General features: G+C 39.4%; 1 protein-coding gene across 4 annotated transcripts in view; it reads right to left on the reverse strand.

The window, feature by feature from the left end:
- Window positions 1-16,390, reverse strand: part of cd151l (CD151 antigen, like) — a 102,309-nt gene extending 85,919 nt beyond the window's left edge. For 3 of the 4 annotated variants that reach the window (XM_067389076.1, XM_067389073.1, XM_067389075.1), the window contains exon 1: window positions 16,197-16,390. The gene's annotated coding sequence lies outside the window, so the exon portion shown is untranslated. Of the gene's footprint in view, window positions 1-15,365; window positions 15,373-16,196 lie in introns of those variants that run through there. The other variant, XM_067389074.1, reaches the window with a different exon arrangement.
- Window positions 16,391-22,553: the final 6,163 nt, after the last annotated feature.

A 22,553-nucleotide genomic window follows, 5' to 3' on the forward strand; every position in this document is an offset into this window, starting at 1 on the left:
AAATTTTGCTCATTTTTACAGATTCTGCAAGTGGTTCACATACTTTTTCTTGCAACTGTATACCTATTTCTCTGACATGCGTAAAGTTAGCCATAGGTGAATTTATGTCTACACAGAAGAAAGCCCTGTCTAGTCTCTGCCCTGGTACGGTTTGTGTCAAGCCACTCCTTAGTCTGGTTGTTTTTGGTGAGAAAAAGATTAAATGTAGTTGCAATAAATTTGTTAAGAATCCATACAACCGCAGCTGAGGAGGACTATTATTCTGCTGCGTGGAAATGAAGAAGAACTGATGACAGCACGACTTAATCTTTGGATGCCCAATAAGAGGAAATGGGCGTTTCATTCGGATGGCCAATTCATTCCCATCCAAGTGTAGGGTTCGTGTACTTTTGCGTCCATTCGTTTATCCTTTTTAAACCAGAAATTAAATATGGAAAATGCGGTTTCTTTGTTTTTTTATTTTAACACTGATGAATAGAATTAACAGAAACAAGCTATTTCTCTTTATGCAAGATTATTATTTTGTGAAAAATAATATAAATGAAATACAACTTGTTTCTTAATATGTAAAAATGCTAAATTTAATTTCCAGTGTTTTGCGTCATACACACAGACGCTAAAGCGCCCTCTAGTGCCTTTTCCTCTGGCGTCAATAGAATGACTCGCTTCAAGAGCCTGCATGAATAAAGGCCAAAATGACATCAAAATTAAGGTTAATTTTTTGTCTGGCTCTGTTAGGGGTTTTATATGGTTTTATATTAAGAAATTGTAAAGCATCTAAGGCTAAGACAACGGCAACGTAAACAAAGTGGAAGGACAATATTTTTATGTTAAGTGTTTATTATGGTTTTATATAAGTGGAAAACGCTGAACGTTGAAAGCGCGTTGTCTTCATATTTGGCCTGACCTGCTTGTCTGCATATCTTTATTGGTTATTTAATATCAGTGTCTTAATGCATTAAGCGTTTTCTTCATACCTGTGTTTTATTTTCTAGGAAAATGCTTAACGTGTTATTAATGGTGTTCATTGTGGGCTGCTTATAAGCTGTAGTGAATTTGCTCCTCCAATATCACCTACATTAAGCCACATTAAGCATTTTTCACGTTAAGCACTTAGAATGTCCCGCTTTGATGGATGCCAGTATAGCATTCTCTGGACCCCTCGTGAGTGAGAATGGGGAGGAAATCAAGTCAATTATTATCATGTATTAGACATGGCTCTCGAAAGTATGGGAGAAACAACAATTTTACAAAAGAAAACTTGTAAATTGACATTTCTTCGACTTTAATCTGTCCATTTTAAATTTTGGTTTATAAAGATGCAAAACGTAATAATCTGAAAAGAAGTCAATATATATTTTGTGCACATTAAATTAGTGCATTGTTTTAATTTAAATTCTGGTATTCACCATAGCATTTAAAAATAAAACAACGGTTCTTTTTTTGTTTTTCTTGACATGGTTAAAAAACGAAAAAGGAATTGACACAAAAGTACACGGACCGTGTAGATATTGAATATTCAAGCACTTTTTCTTTCTTTCATTTTTCCATCCCTGAACAAAAAACTAAAAATTTAGTTGAATTCTTGTTTTTCTACTTTAAATATTTAGTCAAAAACTGACAGAATAAATGATACACAGATTTGATTCCAAACCACATATCAAGTCAAGTCAAATCAAGTCATATGAATAAATAGCTTAAAATGGATTTGTGAAAAATGGATTTCATGTGATTTTCTTCATTGTTCACACTTGCTAAATATGATGGAATTCCAAGTGAATATGCACCAAAAATTGGATTTGGACTAACAGTCTGAACAAAGCTTAAATGATGATATAACTCACTGATTCTTGAGAAGTGGGACAAAACAGTATGCAATTTTGTAAAAAAAAAAAAATAAGTTTTTACCAAGGCAGCAGAGGCCACAAAAAAAAAACTTTTATGTGTATAATTATTATATATATGTGGCAGGTGACAGTGAGGGAGTAAAGTTACGAATTGAGGGGTGTGGCTAGCTATGTATAAAGATTGGTGGTAGGAACGAGAACGGTAGGTGCGCTTGTTTCCAGCCGGCGGAAATAGATTGACACTCTTACTGTTTGTTTGCGAGAGGTTCGCGTGTGGATTTTTCTTGGATTTCGGAGATGGGTATGAGTCTATTGAATTCATTAAAGTGTTTTAATATGTGGTGTTTGTTTTTTTAGGAAGTATAATAAAGGTGTTTTAATGCATGTATTTCAGCTCTATGGAGCCCATTGGTTCATATGCAAGCGGTTTGCATGTGCTGTCTTTTGGATCTTTGACATAGGTATGAGATTGTTTGAAGCACTAAAATATTTTAATAAATTGTGTTTGTTTTGATATAAATAATAAAGGTATTTTTATGTGTATGTTTCAGCTCTATGGAGCCTAATTGTTGCTCTTGTTGTATTTGAGTTTATTTTTTATTTTTTTTGGTTTGAATGTGTTGGTTTGGATATATTGTCTAGTCCGCCCAGGTATTTAGATTGGTAATTGGGCTGGAAGATGTGGTTATGGCCCTTTGGGCGGACTAGTTTAATTTGTTTCTTTTTTGTAATTTGTTTGTTTCCCCCATTGTTTGTATACTTTACAAGGACACTAGTTGAGTGTTGGAGCAGAGTTGAGCTATTTTTGCATGTAATTCACTTTGATGAATTGTGTGAATCACAAGGTTTCTTTTTATGAATTTATGTACAAATTTTTTTGTGTGATTTTTCTTTTGTTATTTTTGTGTGGTTTGATGCTCAACTCTTGCTTCGTTACCTCCATATATAGGGTGTCCTGCATAATAACTTTGTAAAGCCATCAATAAATCTTGGGGATTTATTTAAATGAACCTGAGTTGTGTTGATGTTTATGTAAAGGTGACCCTTGTTACATTTTGGCGTAGTCACAATTTTTTTCCCCAAGATTATTGGTGGTAAAGTATTATAATTGTGAGTGGGGGAATATTTTTTTGTTTTGTTTTTTGTTAACAAGAGCAACATTGGGCTGTTGTGTTTGTATAGCAGACAAGTTCCAGCGCCATGTCCTTGGAAGGAGCTGTAAGAGATACCATGGATCTGGAGCAATGTTCACAAGGACTTTATTCACCATCTGCCCCATCTGGGCCTTCGAGTAGTAGCATGGACAATGTGGGTTCAGCTGCAACTGCAGTGGAGAGAGAGGGACAAGTGGTGTTTATTCAACAAACTGAGAAGGTACCAAAGTTTTCAGGGAATTTGGATAGGTCTGATTCTCTTACCTTAGAAGAATGGATTGAATTGGTTGAGATTCATATTCAAACAAAATCTACTGAAAAAGAAAAAGCTTTGTGGGTGTATAATCATTTGGAGGGTGCTGCCCGAATAGAGGTGAAATATCTACCAAGGGAAGAAAAAGAATGTGTAAATGCTATATTTAGAGTGTTAAGAGAAATTTATGGGTGTTCACATTCTCACATTTCCCTGCAACGTCGCTTTTTCAATCGTAAACAACAAGAAGGAGAGTCTCTGTTGGACTATTCTCATGCTTTAATGACTTTAATGGCTCAAATTGTAAATTCAAATGAATTGGCTCAGGTTAAATCTCAAAGAGATCTCTGTGACCAGTTTTGTGATGGGGTTAGAGATCTCAATCTGGGTGTGAGGTTAAGAGATTAAGTACATTCACATCCTAACTGGACAATTCGTGATGTACGTAGGGAAGCTGTTCAATGGATGGCACAATGTGAAGGGCGTTCTTTTACACAAAAACGAAATGATTCCTTGTATTCTTCTAATGAGGCTCAAGTTAAGGTGCTTAGTGAGCCCAAAAGTGTTAATCAGTCAGAATATTCAGAACTTAGAGCCCTTATTGAAGCGCAGCAGAGTCAATTGGACTCATTGGTGAAGGCTTTGAGCCCTTTGAATACTGGAGTAAATGTTCCTGCTTCACTTCCAACTTTTAGAAGTACAAAAAAGGCTGAAAGTGAGTTGAGATGCTTTCGTTGTGATCAGTTGGGACACATTGCACGCTATTGTTTAGCTCCTCCACGCCCCAGACCTGCACAGCCAGAGAAGGAGACTGTAACTCAGTCGGAAAACTAGAACCCGCCAGTGTGCAGAGCCACACATTGGTAGGGGTACCTTCAGGCTCTAATGCAGGTATGGCATCTAAACTTGTAAGTAATTGTCCAGTGATAGAAGTAAAGTTTGGGGATGTCATAGTTTCATCATTATTGGATACAGGCTCAATGGTCACTACTATAACCGAGAGTTGTTATAACAAATATTTTGCTCATCTTGAAAATGTTCCATTACGTGATTACTCATGGTTAGACCTTAGAGCAGGAAATGGTTTAGAATTGCCCTATGTGGGCTATTTAGAGCTGGATATTACAGTTCTTGGTAATTGTATGCCATCTATGGGCATCCTGGTAGTGAAAGATCCCAGGGACCCCCAAATGCAGTTGAAAAAATATATAACCCCTGGGGTATTAGGTATGAATGTTATTAAAGGGTTTTATCAAGAGTTGTTTCAACAGCATGGGTCTAGTTTGTTTGATATTCCTTCTGTGCAGGATTCAGCTCCAGGATGGAGACAAGCTTTAAGACATTGCCAGGTTGAGGAAGCTATGTTGAACTCACTGGAAGCCTATAAGGTAAAGGTACGGAGTGGGGCTCCAGTTTGTGTGACTGCAGGTGCTTTAACATTTGTTCCAGTTACTTGTCCTAAGGTTCCCTCACAAGAACAATTTCAATTTTTAGTTGAACCATTAGATTTTGAGAAGGGCAGCTTGCCAGAGGGGTTGTTGGTATCTCCGGCTGTTATTTCGTCTGAGAGAGGAATTGCTTATGTACCCGTAACCAATGTCAGTTATTCTGATGTTTGTTTGACTCCACGTAGGGTTATAGCAACCGTCAGTGTGGCTGAGGTAGCCGTTGAACAGGACCCACAAGCTGAGCCTTCTGTGAAGTTAAGTCATGTTCATTACCACTAATGTTACTACTCAGCAAGCTGAGCATGTTGGGGAAGAGGGCATAAATTTTCCATCTTTTGAGGGTTTAGATGAGGGGGAACAGTTGAAGGCTAAAGCTTTATTAATAAAGTATCATTCTTTGTTTGCCAAGACTGATTTGGATGTTGGGTGTACAAATTTGATAACTCATGAGATCCCTCTTTTGGATGAACCTCCAGTCCGCCAGCCCTATCGTCGTATTCCCACTTCACAATATGAGGTAGTGAGAGCTCACATTAAACAACTGTTGGATAGCCGAATAATTAGGGAAAGTAGTAGCCCCTATTCTTCTCCAATTGTTCTAGTACAGAAAAAGGATGGGGGACTTCGAATGTGTGTGGATTACCGGCAGTTAAATTCAAAAACTAGAAAAGATGCTTTTCCATTGCCTCGGATTGAAGAATCCTTGGATGGTCTTGCTGGGGCAAAATGGTTTTCGACTCTTGACTTAGCCAGTGGTTATAGTCAGGTTGAGATTGCTGAAAAGGATAGGGCTAAGACAGCTTTTTGCACCCAATTTGGGTTATTTGAATTTAATAGAATGCCATTTGGGTTGTGCAATGCTCCTAGCACTTTTCAGCGCCTGATGGAGCGAATGTTTGGAGATTGCCGGTATCAATCAGTTTTGTTGTACTTGGATGACTTAACCGTTTTTTCTTCTTCTGTTCAACAGCATTTAGAAAGGTTGGAGGAGGTGTTTTCCCGTCTTCAGAAACAGAGGTTGAAGATTAAACTGTCTAAGTGTCACTTTTTTCAGACTCAGGTTAGGTACCTTGGGCATGTTGTCTCGACAGAAAGGGTTGCTACAGACCCAGATAAGGTTGCAGCAGTACGAGATTGGAGAACTCCAAGTAATTTGGCAGAGTTAAGATCTTTTCTTGGATTTGCCAGTTACTATCGTAGGTTTATTGCAGGTTTTGCACAAATGGCAGCACCACTGCATCGGGTGGTGGCTCAGTTAAATGTAGCAGGAAAAAGAGGTAAGACTCCAAGGAAGCCTCTTGCATCATATTGGGATGTGGAGTGTGGTAATTCTTTTTTTCAGCTGAAACAAGCTTTGATTTCAGCTCCAGTTTTGGCTTATGCTGATTTCCAGAGGCCGTTTGTCTTAGAAATAGATGCCAGCCATTCAGGTCTTGGAGCAGTGTTGTCACAAGAGCATGAAGGCAAGTTACGACCCGTTGCGTTTGCTAGTAGGGGGCTTAGGCCATCTGAGAAAAACATGCAGAACAATAGCTCTATGAAGCTGGAGTTCCTTGCCCTTAAGTGGGCAGTCTCCGAAAAGTTCAGGGAATATTTGTTAGGTACACCTTGTACTGTGTATACGGACAATAACCCATTGCGATATTTGGATACAGCCAAACTTGGTGCTGTGGAGCAGAGGTGGGCGGCCCAGTTGGCTGCATTTAATTTGACTTTGAAGTATCGCCCAGGGTCTCGTAACGGCAATGCCGATGCGTTGTCCCGCCAGTATATGGAGCCACAGTTAACTGAAGCTTCCAGGGTAGGAAGTAATGTGGGGAGCATGCCTCTGTGTGTTCAGTCTGAGATTGTCACCCTTCCAGGTTGTTCAGGGGTGGATCTTGCGTTGCTGCAGAAGCAGGATCCAGTTATTGGGCCTTTTTTGGTTCATTGGAAGGAAGGTAAATTTCCGGGTCCAAAGGATCGAGCTAAGTTTGGTATAGGCACTAAGGAGCTTATTCGGCAGTGGGAGAGGCTTAATGAGGCATTTCAGTCAGGTAGGCTGTGAAAAAAAACCTTCTGTGATGTCTCAAGCTCATTATGATATATGAAACATACAGAAAAATATTATTACAATATAAACTAATGGTTTTATATTATACTTTAAAATATAATGTATTTCTGTGATGCAAAAAGATATAGATATAGACTTTTAGTTTAAAAGCATGCACATTTGGAGAAATATTGGATTCTCATATGCTTATGTCAATTTTCTATACAGAGGAGTTATATTAACTTAATATTCATTGTCATTACTATGAGCGCTGGTGTTTTCAATTCATCCTTGAAGTCGGAGGGCGTTCTGTGCATTTTAGTCCACAAATTCATCTAAAAGAAGAAGAGGCTATTCCATGAATGGAGTTTCCAATACATACAGCAGCCGGAGGGCACTAAAGAAACAAAAACTCATCTAAACTTCATCTGTAGAAGACAAGTAAACAGGAAGTAACTGCATGTCTTCTAGAGATCGCTAACCATGACTTTTACATCCAGATAAACACTTTTCAAGACAATAAATACACGATTGAGACGATGAATGCATGTATTGACTGAATTAGCGTCTGAATAGCGCTGGCTCCGTGGGCGTGGCCGCATTAGCAGATAATGAGCTGAATCACGGATTTCTGACATGGCTCTCTTTTCATACAGATTACATAAACAAAGAAGGTTTGTTTTCGATTTGACTTACATGACTTACATGATTTAAAACCTGACATCTTAACGTTTTTTTAGACATAAGTTTAATTTTTTTGTCATTAGTATTCACTAAGTTACAGTTCATTTTCTGAGAACTATCAGATTGGAGTTCGTTCAGAGGGAGAGGAGAGATCACGCATCATGTTAGTTTTCTTTATTTTACAAAAAGCACAACATTCTGTTTTTACTCTGAGTGTACACAAATGAAGAAGATATTCCACAGATTAAAATGGTGTATAACTCTTAATTGTATGTGCAACATTGACGGAGTATTTTTAGTCTCTTTCACACTGATAAGAAAAAAACCACGGTGGTATCGCCGGCGATACCGTCAGACCTCAGAGTGTTAACCGATGTTTTCTCTAAATATACTGAAGCTATCCCCACAAAGGACCAGCGAGCTAGTACAGTAGCAGAGGTGTTGGTGAAACACTGGTTTAATTTGTTTGGTCCTCCTAATAGGATACATTCAGATCAGGGGAGAAATTTTGAGAGTAGTCTGATACAACAGCTCTGTAAGCTTTATAATATACAGAAGAGTCGCACAACCCCATACCATCCAGAGGGAAATGGACAGTGCGAACGATTTAACTGTACACTACATGACTTGTTGCGTACTCTCTTCCCTGACCAGAAGAGGTGTTGGCCATGGTACCTTGCCCAGTTAGTTTTTGCCTATAATACGACAGTTCATCAGTCAACTGGTAGGACCCTTATTATTTGATGTTTGGGCGAGAACCTCGTTTGCCTATCGATTTCATGCTAGGTGTTGAGGCAGGGGAGGAAGGGGAGAGTTCTGTAGAAGAATGGGTGAAAGAGCACCAGGAGTTATTGGAGGGGGCTTATGATCATGTGAGGCGGCGGTTGGAGACAAGGAGGCAACTCCGAGATCAGAGTCAAGAGTCTAAAGTTACAGATACGGGTATTGAGGAAGGTGTCCTAGTTTATACCCGTAATCATGCTGTGAAGGGTCGTAATAAGATTCAGGATATGTGGGACTCCACTTTGTATAGAGTAGTGCAGCAGCCTAAGGAATGGGGGGGCCCTTACTCTATTGCTCCAGTAAGTCAGGATGGCCCAGTATGGCAGGTTCATAGGACTGAGCTTAGAAGTGCACCGATGGCCACATGTGGAGTTGATGAGATGCCTGGGGCTGATGTACAGGGTAAAGTTGTAGAGGGGGAGGAGGTAGAAATTTATCCTTTGGGAACATTGTGTGCTGAGTCCTCTGAGGATATTGCCCCTGTCTCTGAAAACTTGGGATCCTCAGTGGAGGATGATCAAGATGAGGTGAATGAAACCAATTGGGGTTCTCGGTTAGTAGAAGGTCCCCGGAGATCCTCTAGAAGGACAGCCGGTCAACATTCCAATCCCTACCATTTACCAAGGTCCAAAGTAAAAAATGACAGTGTAAGAACTTAAGTTATTTTTTTTTTTTAAATCGTCGATTCGCCGATGCATTTGGGGGGGATGGAATGTGGCAGGTGACAGTGAGGGAGTAAAGTTACGAATTGAGGGGTGTGGCTAGCTATGTATAAAGATTGGTGGTAGGAACGAGAACGGTAGGTGCGTTTGTTTCCAGCCGGCGGAAATAGATTGACACTCTTACTGTTTGTTTGCGAGAGGTTCGCGTGTGGATTTTTCTTGGATTTCGGAGATGGGTAGGAGTCTATTGAATTCATTAAAGTGTTTTAATATGTGGTGTTTGTTTTTTTAGGAAGTATAATAAAGGTGTTTTAATGCATGTATTTCAGCTCTATGGAGCCCATTGGTTCATATGCAAGCGGTTTGCATGTGCTGTCTTTTGGATCTTTGACATAGGTATGAGATTGTTTGAAGCACTAAAATATTTTAATAAATTCTGTTTGTTTTGATATAAATAATAAAGGTATTTTTATGTGTGTGTTTCAGCTCTATGGAGCCTAATTGTTGCTCTTGTTGTATTTGAGTTTATTTTTTTTGGTTTGAATGTGTTGGTTTGGATATATTGTCTAGTCCGCCCAGGTATTTAGATTGGTAATTGGGCTGGAAGATGTGGTTATGGCCCTTTGGGCGGACTAGTTTCATTTGTTTCTTTTTTGTAATTTGTTTGTTTCCCCCATTGTTTGTATACTTTACAAGGACACTAGTCGAGTGTTGGAGCAGAGTTGAGCTATTTTTGCATGTAATTCACTTTGATGAATTGTGTGAATCACAAGGTTTCTTTTTATGAATTTATGTACAGGTTTTTTGTGTGATTTTTCTTTTGGTATTTTTGTGTGGTTTGATGCTCAACTCTTGCTTCGTTACCTCCATATATAGGGTGTCCTGCATAATAACTTTGTAAAGCCATCAATAAATCTTGGGGATTTATTTAAATGAACCTGAGTTGTGTAGATGTTTATGTAAAGGTGACCCTTGTTACACATATATATATATATATATATATATATATATATATATATATATATATATATATATATATATATATATATATATATATATATATACCGTTCAAAAGTTTGGGATCGGTAAGATTTTTAATATTTTTAAAAGAAGTTTTGTCTGCTCACCAAGATTACATTTATTTAATTCAAAATACAGTAAAAACAGAAATATTGTGAAATATTATTACAATTTAAAATAACCGTTTTCTGCTGGAATATAATATAAACTGTAATTTATTTGTGTTGGAAAAGCTGAATTTTTTAAGCATAATTTCTCCAGTCTTCAGTGTCACATGATCCTTCAGAAATCATTTTAATATGATGATTTGCTGCTCAAGAAACATTTATTATTATTATTATTATCAATGTTAAAAACAGTTGTATACCTTTTTTCAGGATTCCTTGATGGATAGAAAGTTCAAAAGAACAGCATTTATCTGAAATAAAAAGCTTTTGTAACATTATACACTACCGTTCAAAAGTTTGGGGTCAGTAAGAATTTTTATTTTTTTGAGAAGAATTTAAAGATTTTTTTTTTTTTTCTTTTCAGCAAGGATGCATTAAATCGATCAAAAGTGACAGTAAAGACATTTAAAATGTAACAAAAGATTATATTTTAAATAAATGCTGTTCTTTTGAACTTTCTATTCATCAAAGAATCCTGAAAAAAATATTGTACACACTAGGGGGGCAATGCACGGTTCTCGGTAAAAAAACAAAAAAAAACACGTTGCTATCTGTGTTTAAACTAAACTCATTTAAGCCTTGCTGATTTAAACCTTCAAGAACAAGATGCGAAAGAGAACTCGCACACGCTGTGAGAAAATTTGTGTGCGCTCATCCGAAGCGCGCACATGCTTATTTCAGTCAGCGCGCAAATACTGAGTTCTCTTTGAAAATTATGTTAACATGTCCTTCTTGGCGAGTATCCTAGCAAACATAGTTGGCTATGTCTTAAGTGAATGTATATTAGTCGACAAAGACAACGCATGTGTAACAGTATATGTACTGGATCGTGCATGTCTTAAAGGAAAAAAAAAAATAATAATAATAATATTCCTGCTGCCTGTTTTTAACGTTAAATCAAACAACAAATAACAAATAAATCACTCACTGCTCTTGACTGAATAGCTTTTGTAACTTCAATAATGATTCATCTTTATTTTATACAGTAAAGATAATATGCATGCAGTGTTATTTTATATTTTACTTCATCCATTTTCAGTACCTGAAAACTACTGTTAGATACCTGAAAAACGTGAAAAGCACTGTTTATTTTATTTGAATATTTGCTTTATTGTACTTATTTGTGATGTTGCTTGTAGTTTGATTGTTTGTTCTTATTTTCTTTATTTTTATTTGACAGTAGTCCTATTTTCCCTAAACATAGCACATTCTGAACAGTACCAAAACCGTGATACGAACCGAACCGTGAGCAATTATTACACAAATATTTTGTACACCTGTACACAATAAATGTGTATATATTATATATATATATATATATATATATGTACAGTATATATAAAGATAATAAAGATTTCCATCTGTGTTTCTTAAATTGGACTGTGAAATATAACTATATCAGAAATCAAGATGATTTTAACATTTCAAAACACATTGTCATGTTATCAGTTTTTTATCAAAATATTAATTTGACGGAGATGACCTGACGGAGTTGACATCTGATGGTGGTGATGAAAACCTGAGTAGTCATTTTTACTGTCAAATACATTGAACTAATCAATTATTGTATTAAAACAAACACAACAAACAATGAGTATGTTAGCAAAACGAAAATAACGACTTTATTCAACAATATCCATAGAACCGCGACCAGAGCAGAGGTTTGTGTGCATATGGATTGTTTTGCTGTAATCTACCAGCACAAATGGAAAATATGCTCGTTTTCAGCGAGGAGCACCGCGTTGAGTTTAATAACACTAGCCACATGGCACATAGCTCATACAGAATAAAGTATCCGTGTTTAAAGTTTTTATTTCACACATTCTCCTGCACCAAACATTAACCAGCACAGTGTAGTTATGCACACATATTTCATCAAGTCTTCTTCAAATTAATTATATGTGCAAACTGGACACTGATACAGTGGTCTGAACGCGACGACATGATCATTCTAACAGACAAAAGACTGATTTTGAGACTGCAGTGATCGTAAACGTAATTAAAGTAGCCTATTATTAGCCCTATTAAATATTCTTTCGCATTTTTTCCTTGTGCTTGTGAGTTTGTCATTTTCTCCATGCTCATATATTAATATTCATTATTCTGTATAATGAGTGTGTTGTATGTCTCTGTTTCATTGGTTGTTCTCTCCCTTCTTCTCCCCCCTCTACACTCCCACTTTTCCAGAGCTTTACACGCCCATTTTCACAGAGTTTTTTCAAGTCATAGGTGTGAACGACCAGGGTAAAACCATAAAAAATATGGACGTAGTGTCCGTGACGTCACCCATAGAGTTCTGAACAGCAGTTTTGACGCGTAAGTGAGGCTGCGGCCATCTTAGCTGCGCGTCACCGCACATCACTCCCGGATAACTGAAAATGGGCAAAAAGGCGGGCAGGTGGTTTGAGCTGATGTGACTGGTTGCTGAAACCACGCCCGCCTAGCTCGACATGACCATGTTAGCAAGCAAAGGAGCTATCTATCTAGATACTATCTAAATTATTAATAAAGATAAGTTTTATCATCAGAAAGTTCTAAAGGTTTACTGTCAATCTATGGTGTTTTTTTTTTAGATATAGATGCTCCAACACCAGTAATTTGTGTTGGGTGTGCAAATAACTACATGGAAAATTAAAACGGGACTTCATACTTTTATAATAGAGATCGCGAGATGAATCCAATCTGTGGCACTTGGGTAAAATATAAATGTCCATTGCAAAACAAAAACAGTACTTTTTGTCCATGAAATATTGATATATTATCCATTGTTTGCATAACATTTTTGAATGATCTGCTCTCTGTCATCGTTCTTCAAGAAAGGATGCAATCTGAGCAGCGTTTATGTTGTAAAACTGTATACGATCGTATCTAACATGAGCCTGTGTCCAAAATATATTTTTTCAAAATAGTGCAGCAGTTTTAGTTATAATATCCAAGCAGTGCTGTCAGATTTTGATATCCTCCCGCCATTGTCATTGTAGTAAATCTCACAAACAAAACTTTCAGCCAATGTCACTATCCAACAACGTATTCTGTTTATCTTCCGCATGCATGCACATCTACACAGACACACATCAGTCTCGAATATTATGCAGCAAGCCATATTTTATAATTGTAGAAAATAATCGAGCACAAATACGGCTAAGATGCCAAATTCAGCGGCTGAAATTAGCTGAGGTAAAGTGACGGCTAACAGACAGCAGCGGCATCTACCTGTCACTTAAGTGACCACGCCCTTAATTATGCAGAACTTTAAGGCTTAATATAATTTAAAAGAATGAGTTAGAAAAAAATTCACCCCCCTCACAGTTGTCTTGAAGGGGAAAATTAGTAGTATAGACCAAAACCACAATTTGAACCAACTTGTAAACATGTTTTTTTCTGCTGTAAACTTGGCCAATTTAACATGGAACTCAATGAGATTCTGCTCTCTTTTGGAGCCTGTCCCTAGCGGCCAGTCGATGAATCGCAGTTTAAGTCACTTCCGTATTGGCTTCACGAGAGACTGGGGGAGGTTGCCGCTTGTGTAAAACAGGGGGGTTTCATGACCCTTTAAAATGAAAATTACCCCAAGCTTTACTCACCCTCAAGCCATCCTAGGTGTATATGACTTTCTTCTTTATGATGAACACAATCTGAGTTTTATTAATAAATATCCTGACGTGTCCAAGCTTTATAATGGCAGTACACAGAAACCACCTGTTTGAAGCTCAAAAAAGTGCATCCATCCATCATAAACATACTCCACACAGCCCCGGGGGTTAATAAAGTCCTCCTGACGAGAAGCGATGTGTTTGTGTAAGAAAAATATCCATATTTAACAAATTATAAAGTAAAATATCTTGCTTCCTCTAGACCACTTTCTGCATTCAACTTAGGAAGTAGCGTTTTGAACTGCGAGAGGCATTACACTTTCTTCCTAAGTTGAATATGGAAGGCGGTCTGGAGAAAGGTAGATATTTTACTTTATAACATGTGAAATATGGATATTTTTCTAACACAAATGCATCGCTTCACATCAGAAGGCCTTTATTAACCCCCCGGAGCCATGTGGAGTACGTTTATGATGGATGGATGTACTTTTTTAGTTTCAAACAGGTGGTTTCTGTGCACTGTTTAAAGCTTAGGAGCATCAGGGTGATTATTAAAATATCTTAGATTGTATTCGTCAGATAGAAGAAAGTCATATACACCTATGATGGCTTGAGAGTGAATAAAGCTTGGGGTAATTTTCATTTTAAAGTGAACTAATCCTTTAATGACAGAAATTTAATTTTTGGGTGAACCCTTTAAGCCCGTCAGGTCACATATTTAGTGTTTATTCAATATTAGAAAAAACTAAACATTATTTTATATTTAATATAATTAAAAATTAATTATAAACCACAAAAATATGATGACTTCATGTTGAATGTCAACTCCACCATTGGCCGTAAAAATCTGACGGTGTTGATACATTAGGCATTTCTTTCACAAAACAAATGGAGTTCATGTAGTAACCATTTTGTTTTCTCTGTTAATGCTAGATGCTAATAGAACCTGCTTCAGGAGGATAAAATGATCTAAAAATTTCAAATTATTTCCTCATAAATTGGAAGAGGGTGTTGACATATCATGGTTGTGACACAGGAAATATTAACATTAGGATTTAAAATATTCTAAAACTATAAAACTTACTAGAGCCTGTCTGACATTGATGTACTCTTCAGAGGTGGAATGTGGCAATGGGGTCCCTCAGAGTGACAGCTGCCCCTGATATTCCCTGATTTTATTACATTTTAATTAATGTCTGACGGTGTTGACAAAAAGTGGGGACACAACTTTGAAATCTTATAAAACACGAATGTGTCATTAAAAAAAACCTTGCTCTGACATGAGATATTATGAAGTGTTGCTTTTGATAAAACAAGCTTTTTTATCATTAAAAAAAAATCATTTTTATCCATTTTATTGCATATGAATTATAGAAACCTTCTCTATGGACACTGTTTTAGATGTAGAGAAAAACAATAAGTGTCATACTTTTGATATAATAATGATAAAATTAAATTGAAGGGGATAATTGTGATAAATACATTCTATTATTAATCCCTCATAATATTTACAATAGAAAATATTGTTATTTTTAAACCTAATAGCAGTTGCTGGACATGTTTTGTCCCATCTTTCAAGAATCAGTGAACTTTCATTTTTCGCTTAACTATTTCTTTAAGTTCTCAAACAAATGCTGTTTTTCAGCATGCCATGTGAAACAAAACACTGTTAAAATAGATACTTTGACGCATATGTGATGAATGTGATGAATGTGTCTGGACCTCTTCATGTTTAATCTGCTAATTAAAGAAAAACAGATCTTCACAACAATGATTGATACACTCACTCACACATGTACTGGCAATACCATTGTATTTACATGACACTCCAACTAATACCATTCTACATGTATGAAACACTGACACTGCACTGTTACTTTTTGATTGGATTCATTTTTAAATAAATACTTAATTTTTCACAGTGTAACACTTACAACTAATAATACTGCTCACTAAATGAAGTAATGTTTGACACAAAACTGACTTATCACTCGCCTGTCTGAACTTGTTAAAGAATGGCATTACCCCACACAGCACAAGCCAGGGCAGAGTTTCCCAAAAGCGCATTTACATTTCTGAGTAACTTTCATGTGAATGTATATTAACACGCTCATTCGGATTATTTGCTGACCTCTATAGTCACTCATAGTCTTATCTTCAATACTGTATTAACTTGTGCCTTATAGGTCCCGTTTTGTATTTCTAAGGCAAAACACACTAGCCGTCCATAGAAATCAAGTTAAACTCTACTCTGTAACTCGTACTCACTGGAATGTTTCAAGCCTTTCTTAGAGAATATAGGTGGCAATTGTTCTATGATCAACAGGCTTACGATGCTTTTGGGAAACGCAGCCCAGACCTGATCAAACCAAATCTCTAATCCAGATTGAATGAATCTAGCAGTGCACTATATCATATACGTACATTTGAGAAAACACAAGGATATTTACTGTCGCAAACTGTACTCTTATAACAGTTAACGTTAGTAATACTGCATGTACAGCTAAAACAAACACCGACGAACAATTTTCAATCAGTTTAACGTTATCTTACCTTTGTCAGGTGATGTCACACAAAGACTGCGGTGAAAACTGTTATTTTTTTATTTAAAAAAATAAAAATCGGTCTTCATTCAAAGAAAACTTATTACGCTTAATTAATGGTCTAATTTGCTTCTTTAAAAACATCAACAAAAACAATAAGACCCAAAAAGAAAAGTTCAAACGAACTCCACCCGAGTGAGCAGGGTTGCCAGGTCCCAGAAAAAAAAAATCCAACCCAAATTATGGTGCCCGGGAAGGGACATATTCGGTTCACGTATACACTAACGTTCAAGTTTTAGATTGGTAAGATTTTTAAAAAATTTTTTTTTTAAAAAGTCTCTGCTCACCAAGGCTGAGGTATTTTTCGTGAATGTGCGAGGCTTTCGATTTATTATAAAATAATAATAAAAAAATAAAAATATAAATGTGCAGTAAACTATAAAAATAAGGTGGGATATGCATTTGGATCCAGCCTCTCCCCTTCTCGTCATCGGCTATGTAACATAATTGTAAAAAACTTCAATTGTTCAGTGGTGATAATTGAGGTTGAATCATAAAATGCTTTTAATGTTTACATTTGCAATTGTATTTCGGATGCTTTCGATTTTCTCAGTGAAGAAATTCATAAAGTCATTAGGTACTGTTAAATTGTAATAGAATATTCAGTTCAGGTGATGTCTGTTTATTTGTTAATAAAGCGACTGTAGTAAAAAAACCTTGGATTGTTTTGGTTAATTTTCTATGAGTTTGCTCGGCCCTGGCTGCTTTTAGAGCCTTTATAGAGGGACATACTGAATTTTCACAAGACTGTCTAAAGACCTATATATGAGTTTGTTTGCATTTGCACTCTAGATTACAAGTTTCTCTCTTGATAGCGAGAGTAATACTGTTGTACCATGGTGCAGTACTTTTCTCTGTAACCTTTTTTAATCTGATGGGTGCAACAGTTTCTAGTGTACTAGAGAAAATGGTGCCCATACTTTTAGCCCATACTTTTTCTATTTCCTCAAGTTCATTTTGTGTGTTTGGGTACACTGAGCAGCTAAGATAGATCAGGCAGGTTATTTGAGAATCGACAAGGTCCTAAAGCACTTGCCCAGCAGTCATAAACCTTCATTCCTGTGATATTCTGAGCTCTTTTGTATTGTGTCCCATCTTCTCATCCTGCAGGTTTTTTTTTTTTTTTTTTTCCCTCTTATTTTCAAATCTCCCTCTTGCTCGTTCTCTCTCCTCGACCGTCATACGCCCCCTAATGCTGATTGGTTACGCCTTTGTTGTTGCCCAACTAACTTCCAAACAGTGTATATGAAATAATAATACTTTAAATGAACTGAACTGAACTCTTTCTTGAATTATGTGCTCGCACTGATCCTCCAGTAATAGTGAGATGTGTTCACACAGGGAGGATCAGCACTATCATGTATAAATGGGAGTAGTGGGGCAAGCGTTCACATTTGATGAAGATTGGACTTACTCAGGACTTGCCCAGTTATCTAAGGCCTTGATTTCCCTGCTCTGATGGATGTTATTCTTAGAGATACTTGTAATGTAGTTCTGTCCAGAGATGTTCACAAGTCTTTTATCTGAAGTCTGAGTCAAGTCTGAAGTCTTTAAACTGGAGTCTGAGTAAAGTCTGGAATGTTTTGTCATGAGTACGAGTCGAGTCATTCCATGCTTTACTAAAAAACAAACAAAAAAACTCACACTTAAAAATCTTATTTTTATTCCAAGGGGTAATGTACATCCAGCCTGTTACTTATGTTTATCCATTACAATGTACAAAAGAATCGTCCTGGCAACAAGACGAGTAGTCATTTTCAATACATTCGCTAAGTGGACGCATGTAATAAGTAAGCGCATGGATGAAGGAGAATGAAAGGGAACAGGCTTTAATAATACATTCTGAGAAATACACAGAATAAACACAACCAAACTACCTCAAACGACGATGAACAGAGAAAGGGTGAGAACACAGGGTACATATACACAGAGCAAACAAAGGTAACTAATGAGATAGTAAATGGACAACAGGTGAATATGATTACTAAATAAACAGACAGAGGAAAAGGTCACAGGATAGAACCAAAAACACAATGAAAACAACAGAACATGGTATACTCATTACAGTACATCCCCTCCCAAAAAGTCACGTCTTCGCACCATAAATGGTCCAGCAGAGGAGGGAGGGCAGGGGCTTAGGAGGAGGGCGAAGAACTGAAGAAAATCAAAAGGCTTGTTCAACTTCATGCAGCGCTACACAGGCCGATGCGGCTGACTTGAATCAGTGCATGCCGGTTAAAATTTTTGTCCAACTTGAGACAGCGCCAACGCCATGTGACTGTGTCATTTTTATCAAAATAAAACTGATAAAAAATGTAGGCCTCGCTACATTGGTATTTAAATAGTTTATGCTTATGTTGAACTTTATTCTTGTAAAAACAGATGCTGTAAGCAGTACATTGAATGTACAGTATTGAATGAAAATGTCTCTGAAACATCTGTGTATTAGTCAAATATTGCATTTATTTCACTTAAGCTGTGATAAAATATGCGTGGGTGTCACTACAGAAAGCAGTGTCCAACCACACGTCTCTGTTTTCAGCTCCTCCCTGACTTTACGCAGCTACTCTCGCCAATTGGTTGCATCCAGCCACAGCCGATGTTGAACACACCTAAAAAGAGTCTAGGAAAAACAACTTAGTCCAAGGAGGAGTGGATGGTGTGAGGAGCCAAGGGGAAGCCAGGAGCAGGAGGAGACAGATGTAGAACCAGAGGCCAGCCAGGACAAGCCCCAGGGTGGAGTAGAAGGCGGAAGGAGCCATTCTATAGCCTTGATGGTAGGCACCATGGGGACATTCGACGGCGATACCGCTGCCAAAGATGGAGACCCAGGTGGAGATGACAACCCAAGAGATGAGCCCACGAGAGACCGATGGCACTGGAGACCGAAGTGGAGCCGCGGTGATGAGGACAGAGGCGGAGCTGGTGGGACCAAAGATGATGGCGGAACCGTAGGCAGGGCGGAGCCAGACAGAACTGAAGGCACAGGCAAGACGATGTCTGACCAAGGTGGAAGTAATTAATCCTGAAGTAATTAATCCAGTAGCTTTTTTCTCCATGACAACAAAAGCAGACTACTGTTGTTAGCTGTTAGCAGCACTAAGCATTAACAATGGGCACGTACACACTACAGCTAAATTCGGTTTTAGTGCTTAATCGCGTTCTGTACACACACAGTTCAGTAAAATACGAGAAGGACAACCGCATTCTACAACCGTATTAACTCCCGAAAAATACAGGTAGTGACTACCGCATTTACAGAAATTCTATGCAGTGTGTATGGAACCGAACTGAACAACTAGTTGTTAATGACGTTTACGTGCACCGGTAACGTGTGTCTCTCGTGTATGCGCGGCGAATCACAGGGAGCACAAGCCTTTCCAAATGCTTTATGCTGAAAATCGCGATTCACGTTTGCTCACTTTAATAACTCCATAAACCCGTTTGCCTTATGAGACGAGCTTAAACAACAAGCCCAAAAACGCTTATAGTGAGTGACCTTGGCAACACAGAAAGAGCGTGCGCGCTGTGTGAAACAGGCTGTCCAAGCATAAAACGAGAAAGCACGACGGGGCCGTTCACACAGAACGCGTTTTTCTATTCCAATGCGCTACTTTCCCATTGTTTTTGTATGTAAACACGCACTTGATGGACGCGCATGACAGCTACGCTCGCGTCTCGCATCTTTTGCAGCGCCTCACACATGAGCGCAGCGTTTTTAAGATGCTGTGTCAAGTTAAAAGAATTTCAACTTTTACACGCAGCGCAGCTCATCAATGCGAGTTCCAAAACAGTGGACCAATCAGAAGAACTTGGAGACGGGGCAAGCGTTGCGAGTTGGCATGACAACTGTTTTATATAATGGCAACATGGCGGAGGAGGCGCTCATTATTATCTTATTTTCTTTTTTTCCATGTCAAATCTTGTATCTGTAAATTCTGCAGTTTGCCTATTTCTATTATTTCCGTTATTGTCGTTATTGCATCACGTCTCAAAGGCGCGTCTCGAGACTCTCGCATTCTATGCTGCGCTTTTTTTAAAACCACTCCTGAGCGCTGCGTCTCGCGTTTTTAGACACAAAGACGCGTTCTGTGTGAACGGCCTCTTAGTGTGTTTAAATTGCTGAAAATAACGAGTGTTTTGTCACTTTAATATTACTTTGGTCATGATAGCGGATACCAAACATGAGAGACGCCAGAACGTCGCTATGGTTTCCAAGCTGTCAATCATCGCAGTTTTCGAGAGTGAGTCGTGTTCTGTACACACACGTAACGATAATTTAGGGGATTCACTCCCGCATTTAAATGCGGTTGTCACTCCTGAAACTTAAGGCGAGCATACACTGTGCGATATCTGTGCGATTTCAGCAAGGTTACCAACTCACACTGTACGAGTAGATTGCGTGCGATGTAAAGCCAAAACGTACTCGGTTACGTATATAACCTTGGTTCCCTGAGATACGGGAACGAGTACTGCGTATGGGGAAAAGCTCCTTTTTCCTCCTTGCTGAAGCCTTTTACAATAGCGCAGTGAAAACTGCACGTCTATTGGCTCAAAGGAATGAAACTCTTTGAGCCAATGACGGCGCGGCGTAGTCACGCGAGCCAATGGCGAAATAGCGCGCCAACAAGCCCGCCAAAACGGCGTGGCTTATGGCTATATAAGCCAGCGTTTCGCCGTTGGATTCAGTTTTAGCTCGACTGAAACGACGATACTGAGCCGCAGTGTCGGGGCATGGCATAATACGCAGTACTCGTTCTCGTATCTCAGGGAAACGAGGTTACGTACGTAACTGAGTACGTTCCCTTTCGATACTCTCACTCATACTGCATTTCACGAGTTCACACTTACAAATAATCAGATAGTAAATAGTATGCGTAGTATGCGTATTTGGCGTGCTGTCCGAGGAGAGGGCTCCGAGCTCGGTATTTTGGCCCGAACCCATGTACTCCCCCAAAAATTGCAAACCAATGCAGGACAGCAGCCGGAACATCATTGATGACCCCCAAAATTGCCTTGCTTAGGCTGAATGCGCTGCTGGGAGGGTTAGTAAAGGACCGGTAGGTTTCTCGTCATATGGATGAAGACATTAGACAGCGCTGAGCTCCTGCGGGAGCATGGGCGACATCACTGCTGCGGCAGTGGAGAGAATAGCTGGAGGAACTGAGCTCCTGCTGGAGCCGGGCGGCATCACTGCTGCGGCAGTGGAGGAATTAGCCAGACTAACTTAGCTCCTGCGGGAGCCGAGGCGACATCACTGCTGCGGCAGTGGAGGAATTAGCCAGACTAACTGAGCTCCTGCGGGAGCCGAGGCGGCATCACTGCTGCGGCAGTGGAGGAATTAGCCAGACTAACTTAGCTCCTGCGGGAGCCGAGGCGACATCACTGCTGCGGCAGTGGAAATATTAGCCAGAATAACTGGGCTCCTGCTGGAGCCAAGGCGACATCACTGCTGCGGCAGTGGAGAAACAGCCAGAAAACCTGAGCTCCTGCAGGAGCCGAGGTGACAACACTGCTGCGGCAGTGGAGGAATTAGCCAGAACTGAGCTCCTGCGGGAGCCGAGGCGACATCACTGCTGCGGCAGTGGAGAAATAGCCAGAAGACCTGAGCTCCTGCGGGAGCCGAGGCGACATCACTGCTGCGGCAGTGGAGAAATTGGCTTGAAGAACTGTGCTCCTGCGGGAGCCGAGGCAACATCACTGCTGCGGCAGTGGAGAGAACAGCCAGAGGAACGGAGCTCCTGCGGGAGCCGAGGCGACATCACTGCTGCGGCAGTGGAGAGAACAGCCAGAGGAACTGAGCTCCTGCGGGAGCCGAGGCGACATCACTGCTGCGGCAGTGGAGAAATTGGCTTGAAGAACTGAGCTCCTGCGGGAGCCGAGGCGACATCACTGCTGCGGCAGTGGAGAGAACAGCCAGAAGAACGGAGCTCCTGCGGGAGCCGAGGCGACATCACTGCTGCGGCAGTGGAGAACAGCCAGAGGAACTGAGCTCCTGTGGGAGCCGAGGTGACAACACTGCTGCGGCAGTGGAGAAGTTGGCCTGAAGAACTGAGCTCCTGCGGGAGCCGAGGTGACAACACTGCTGCGGCAGTGGAGGAATTAGCCAGAACTGAGCTCCTGCGGGAGCCGAGGCGACATCACTGCTGCGGCAGTGGAGAAGTTGGCCTGAAGAACTGAGCTCCTGCGGGAGCCAAGGTGACAACACTGCTGCGGCAGTGGAGGAATTAGCCAGAACCGAGCTCCTGCGGGAGCCGAGGCGACATCACTGCTGCAGCAGTGGAGAAGTTGGCCTGAAGAACTGAGC

The sequence above is a fragment of the Chanodichthys erythropterus genome, chromosome 7, assembly GCF_024489055.1.
Source record: "Chanodichthys erythropterus isolate Z2021 chromosome 7, ASM2448905v1, whole genome shotgun sequence".
Taxonomy (NCBI): Eukaryota; Metazoa; Chordata; class Actinopteri; order Cypriniformes; family Xenocyprididae; genus Chanodichthys; species Chanodichthys erythropterus.